At 39.1% G+C, this 6548-nt stretch overlaps 1 pseudogene; it reads left to right on the top strand.

The window, feature by feature from the left end:
- Window positions 1-3546: 3546 nt before the first annotated feature.
- Window positions 3547-6548, top strand: part of LOC124585883 — a 64656-nt pseudogene continuing 61654 nt past the window's right edge.

Below are 6548 nucleotides of genomic sequence, written 5' to 3'. Positions count from 1 at the left end.
CTGTATGAATGTTTTTTACAGTTTTTCAGCACAATAATTATGGAGGTATTGATACAAGGCTTTGCCAAAAATCCATCTGTCACCTACAATTCCGGAGGTCGCGATCTGCGACTGTTTTTACAAATGGCAAGAGAACTTTTTCTCTAGTTGCTTGTTTTTCAGTGAAAGATGCAAATATTTTAGAATGTAGTGCCTTATGTATATCTGTTAGAATAGCCACAAGGTCTCAAAGTTATTTTCAAATGATTGAGCTCTTCTACAGAGTATTGAAATTCACAGATTCTTCCAACCTGGTCCACCAATGTCTTACATACTCCTCTTCCTCCATGGATTGTTTCCAGTGTTTGGAGATGAAACATTAGGCAGCAAAACGTGCCTTATAACCAAAATCTAATGAACATATAATTAAATTAAATAAAGATGTAATGTTGCACTCTCAGGTAAGACTGATCTTGAATGCAAAGCCAAAGTGGAAATTAAATGTACGCTGCAACATTCATCTCACTTTTTGTTATTGAAATTATTCACAGTGCCATGGGGAGAACTGAGTTTATGTGTTTTATAGAGTCAGATACACGCTGTGGCACAGGGTGCTGTCCATTATTCTCCTGACTATGATGTCCAGGAATGGTAGTCTTCCTTCTTTTTTGGTCTCCATAGTGAATTTGATTTTGTGGCATGTGGAGTTCAGATGTACAAAGAAGTCAAGAAGATTGTCTTTTCCATGAGGCCAGATGACAAGTGTGTTATCCACATAACAGAAGAAGAAGAAGAAGATGGATTTCCATTTGGATGACATCAGGGCCTCTTCCTTGAAGTGCACCGTAAACATATTCACAATCTCTGGTCAGAGTGGGCTGCCTATTGCGACACCATCTGTTTGCGGGAGGGGCCTGTGCCACGAGTCAGTGAACTGGGAAAGCTGACCAAGTAATATGCGTGACGTGTCATACCTCGACCAATATTGAGAAAAGAATAAAAAATTCAGAGGCATTACTTTTCAGCACTCCCATGCATATTCTGTATGCAAGAAAAGCTTATGGAGCAGGTTTCTCATTCAGAAATTCTATTTCAGTGTTGGTTGTTTACACGAAGACCGTGTTAAGCATAATGGAAGAAGGAGAAATGTTTATCAGCATTCCAGATTTGGCAGTGGCAGGCTCATGGTCTGCTGAGACTCTTGTTTATTGTTTCACTATATTGCTGCTTGCATTGCTCAGAATCTCGTTTTGTGCGAACATAGAATTGGTAGGTTCAGGAGGGCCATGCTAAATGCCTTGCAGGGCTTCAGTAGTGCCACCCAACTAGCACCTGAGAGGGCAGACAAGTGTTCGCTCATGTGTATGTGATCCTGCAGTGAAGTTGTGTACATTTAGTCAGGAAGTGGGCTTGTATACAGTGAGACAAATATCCACACAGACAATGTGATGGCATCTGGAGCAGCACAGACTGTCAAGCCCTTAATGCAGCTCTAGAGAGAGGTGAACTGACAGCGGTGCAACTGACAACAATGCCAGACACAGGAATGGCACTGTGTCATCATGTCAGATAAGTCTCGGTTCTGCAACATCGTCACAATTGATGTACATGTGTGTGGAGGCTCTGATGCCAACAGACCTGGCCAGATTGTACCTGTTATTCTCATGCGGGTCCAGCATGTGATGTGATGGTATGGGGTGCAACTGGATACATGTCACAACCTCTGGTTCACATAGCCAGTAATTTGAACAGCAGCCATTGCATTTGTAATTTGTTAAGGCCTATCGCTGTGCCCTATTTTCAAGGGCTCCGTGATGTTATCTTTTAACAAGATAATGCAAGACTACACATCACCTGAGCTGTACTGAGCTACCTCGATACAGAGAGTGTTCCACTGTTGCCGTATCCAGCATTTTCTTCAAATCTGTCACCTGTGGAGAACGTCTGTTCACAGGATGCCAAGAGATGGGTATGCCACCAGTTGCCAGCCACTACAGTTGATGAACTCTGACATATGACATACAGTTGAGTAGCATGAAATGATGTACCCATGGCTGTCATCCAACCTCGATTTGATATCCAGTGTGACGAGAGCTGTTCTGCTGTTCCACTTTCAATACTGAAATTCATATATTATTTTTATGCTATCCTAACCAGATTGGACTGTGGTGTCATACAGCATAAAATATTTTACAACGTGTTGAATCAGTGATGAGAAGTGTAGAACAGCCAGCAGGGGAAAGATGTTGGCAATGAGACAGCTTTTATGTATAACAGCAGTACAGTGTTTCAGAGTGCATAATGCTTCCGCAGATTGAGAACAAAATGTGTGGTTTGCTTTCATCCATTTTCACAAACATAGCCTTGAAAAATAATGTTGACATTGCTGTGCATTTCACTCTGAGGCATATTGCACTCTGAGAATGTTCATCGAATTCAGTTACTTTGTATTATATTTCAGTAACAGTGACATAATAGCAAATTGGACTATATGAGTTTTTACGGATTTTTTTTCCAGACACACACTACCATTTCTTCAGATTTATTTAATTTGGGTATAAATCCTTTCCAGCATATATGCTGTACACAAAATGTTGAACATAAAATGTAGCTATCTGCTGATTTAACATCTTGCTGAGTATACCGGTACAATGTTTTGTTGTAACAAATAGTTCAATGTATTTGACACACTTATAAACTTATTTATACAGTTATAGTAATTTATACCATTACATTAATGTTGTACCTTAATGTTCTGGAAGATGATATTATAAGGAACCTCATACTTTTCCTGGATGATAGAGTTGTCTATAATGAATTATTACCTGAAAAAAATCTGCAGAAATTTGAGTCAGATCATAACATTTCAAATTGGTCCAAAGTTAGGCAACTGAGTTTAAGTTTTCAGAGATGTAAATTGGAGCACATCACAAAACAAATAAAAGACAGTATTGTATGACTACATTATCAAATAATCACTGTTTTAATTGGTCAACTCATACAAATATCTGGATGAAATGGAATGGTGACATAGACTCACTTGTAGGCAAAGCAGAATGCAGACTTCAGTTCATTGGTAAGATACTGGAAAATGCAATCAGTCTATAGAGGACATTGCTTACAAAATACTTGTGTGGCCCATTCTAGAATATTGCTTAAGTATGACCCATAACAAATAAGGCTAATGGCAGACATTGAATGTATACAAAATAGTGTAGCATGATTGATCATAGATTTATTTGATGCATGGGAGAGCATCAAGAAGCTACTAAAAATTGGAAATGCCAGACAAATGAAGATAGATGCCAAATATATGACAAAACCTAACTTATGAAATTTCAGGAACCTGTATGAAGTGAGGTATTTAGGGATTATACAATAACCGCATATGTATCACTCCTATAGGGACCATGAAGGCAAGATTAATTACAGCATGCACAGAACCATTTAAAGAATCATTCTTCCCACACTCCACAAGAGCATTGAATGGGGAAAAACTGTAATGTGTGGTACAACAATGTACTTTGTCGTACAACCCACAGTGGTTTATACAGTGTGCATGGAGACATGGAATCAGTTGACAGTAGCTGGGTAATGGTTCATATTGATTCCCATTTCCCTGTTGCAGTAGGTGATCTTATGCCTCTAATTATTTTTTCATTGCTATCTTAACTTGCATTCTTCAATTCAGTTTATTAACCCTTCTTATCTCTTTGTATTAGGGCAAATGTACAGTTAACTTTTAAGGAATTTGTATTTTCAATTTATCAACTGGAGTTTTGTTTCATATGCAGCAGCAATGTTACAAATTATTTGTTTCAGTTGCTTAGAATAATTTGCTGTTTCACAGGTGCCTTGAAGAAAATAAAAGATCTCGAAAGTGTCTTAATGACAACCGATGGCCTCATGTTGACAAGACAGCTGGTTGCGTTGCAGAGGGCAGGGCTTGATGGTCTGAACATCAGCTTAGACACCCTGCAGTCCCAACGCTACAACCAGATCATGAGGAGGAAAGGCTGGGAGCGTGTCATGGCTGGCACAGATCTAGCCTTGCAACTTGAATACGACCCTGTGAAGGTATTACTAGTGCAGCTGTCATCGCTTGCAGACTTTCATAAGCAAAAGATATAAATCTGTTGTTAAGAATATCAATACAAGAATCACCATTTTAAAGCAGTACGTCCCCACCCTCGCCCCCATCCCCGCTCCCACCCTCACCCCTGTCTCCACACTGCAGCTGTAAGTGAAGGAAGGTATATTAATACAGAAGAAGTAAATTTTCACTGACGATGCTAACAGTTTCGTAGTTTATACAACATAAAAAAGTATGCCTTGCAAGTTTACCAATTAAATATCTTATATCTTCCTCCCAAGAGAGTCTTATGAGACTCAAGATCTTTACAGTTTCTCTTTTTTTTTGTGTCTTTAGTTTAAAATAAGTTTCCTCTATTGTGGTGTTGTTTTGGAAAAAATACACGATTGTTTGGAAAAATTATTCTTAATTCTGTAGTCACATTTTTGTTGTGTCTAAGTACTACTGGTTTCAGTAGCAAGTGCCAGCATCAGTTCATCTTATTATCAAAAATTTCTGTGCAAAATAAAAGCTGACCACTGTGGCCGAGCGGTTCTAGGCACTTCAGTCCGGAACCGTGCTGCTGCTACGGTCGTGGGTTCGAATCCTGCCTCAGGCAGGGATGTCCTTAGGTTAGTTAGGTTTAAGTAGTTCTAAGTCTGGGGGACTGATGACCTCAGATGTTAAGTCCCATAGTGCTTAGAGCCATTTGAACCATTTTGCAAAATAAAAAGCTTCTGTACAACTGCAAACTAGACATACCATTTTCAGGGTGCAGTTCACATCTATTGAATGCACAACAGTGACCTTTACTTTTAGTAGATAAGACAACTACTGGTGTAAGTGACTTGATGACTGCACACAAGAAGTTGTCATTTATTCCATATGTAGCTACCATGCAGACTCATATTTTGTATTAGTTTGTCCTTAATCTTCCAAAAGGTTAAACCTTGTCTCTGCAGTCACAGCTTCCTCTCTTCAGCAGTTGTCTTCATCTCCATGTGTGAAGAAAATCCCATTCATTGATCATATTGTTTATGTAGGATGTTCTCAGTCATCCCCTTGTTTTCTTGCCTATGATCTTGCCTTGAGAAATGTTTTTTAAAAGATTATCATCTCCAGTTAAGTGTCCAGTGTATTTTGCTTTGCCCTGGCCTATAACTTTCAGTGGTTCTTTCTTCTCTCCTATTTCCTTTAATTTTTCTGTCAATGCAGCTAGTTCTTGTACTTCTCCTCCAGAACCACATTTCAGCAGGTTTGAGGCGAGCTTCCTTTGGCTTTTCTAATGTACAGATTTTGCATCTGTGTGTCAGAACACTCCACACAAAGGTCTTTACAAATATTTTCTTAATGTGGAAGCTGATATGTTTATTCAGTTGCAGCTTCTTCTTATTTTGGAAGGAACTCTTCACCTGTGCTATTCTTTTCTTGAATGCCTTGAAATATTGATTGTTTTCTTGCAAAATGCTACTGAGATATTAAATTTCAGTTCCTTTCTTGAGTTGCTCATTGCCTGTTCTTGTGTCAGTCCTACCTCCACCTCCTTTCTTGTCTGTAGCCATAACTTTTGTCTTCTTTGTATTCATTTTTAGCTTTAGTTTTACCACTTCTTGATTTAAGGCCTGAAACATTTTATTTAGTTCCTACTCTGATTTACTATTGTGATGTCGTCAATCTGCAGTGTATATGCATGAAATTAGGTTTCCATATCGACATCATGCTCCAAAAACCACCTAACTGTGTGTGGCAGGGGGCGACTTAACGTCTGAGGTCATCAGTCGCCTAGAACTTAGACCTAACTAAACCTAACTAACCTAAAGACATCACACACATCCATGCCCGAGGCAGGATTCGAACCCGCGAACGTAGCGGTCACTCGGTTCCAGACTGTAACGCCTAGAACCGCACGGCCACTCCGGCTGTCCAGGAATAGGTACTAAATTATTTGTCCGCTGATGACCTCACAGCTTAGAACACTAAAACACAAATGTTAATTGTTTGTTATGTGCCCTGGTAGAGTTTACAACTGTTTACAGTTCACGATTGGTTGTTGGAGATTGGGCGTTACTCACATAGTGTATTTAGTGCACAGTGCAGAAAAAGGCAGTGTCCAGAAAAGTAAACAAGTGTAAAGGCAAAAGTTTCATGACAGGATGTTGTGTCACCATACTTGGAAGACAATTATAGCCAAAGACAGAAATTTAAAAGAAACTGGCTCATTTGAGCTGCGGAGACCTAGTCGAGGATTCTCAGTAAATAATTGTTAGCACAGTAGAATTTATAAAGAGACAATGTCAGTTCATGTGAGGGAAGGTTGATTGGTAAGTATCTATCAGCTTTCTCGTAAAACTCACAATTTGAAGAATACACATCAAGGAAAAGGTAGAAGTCCAACAGTGTCAAATCTAGACAATAATATCGATCATCCAACAGTTTTGCAAAATCCCCAGTTGTACTTACTTTACTTACTTACTTACTTACTTACTAACTTACTCAG

This window comes from Schistocerca americana, unplaced genomic scaffold (genome assembly GCF_021461395.2).
Source record: "Schistocerca americana isolate TAMUIC-IGC-003095 unplaced genomic scaffold, iqSchAmer2.1 HiC_scaffold_51, whole genome shotgun sequence".
NCBI lineage: Eukaryota > Metazoa > Arthropoda > Insecta > Orthoptera > Acrididae > Schistocerca > Schistocerca americana.
Note: the sequence above shows the minus strand (reverse complement) of the source record. Positions and strands in the feature narration are given on the sequence as shown.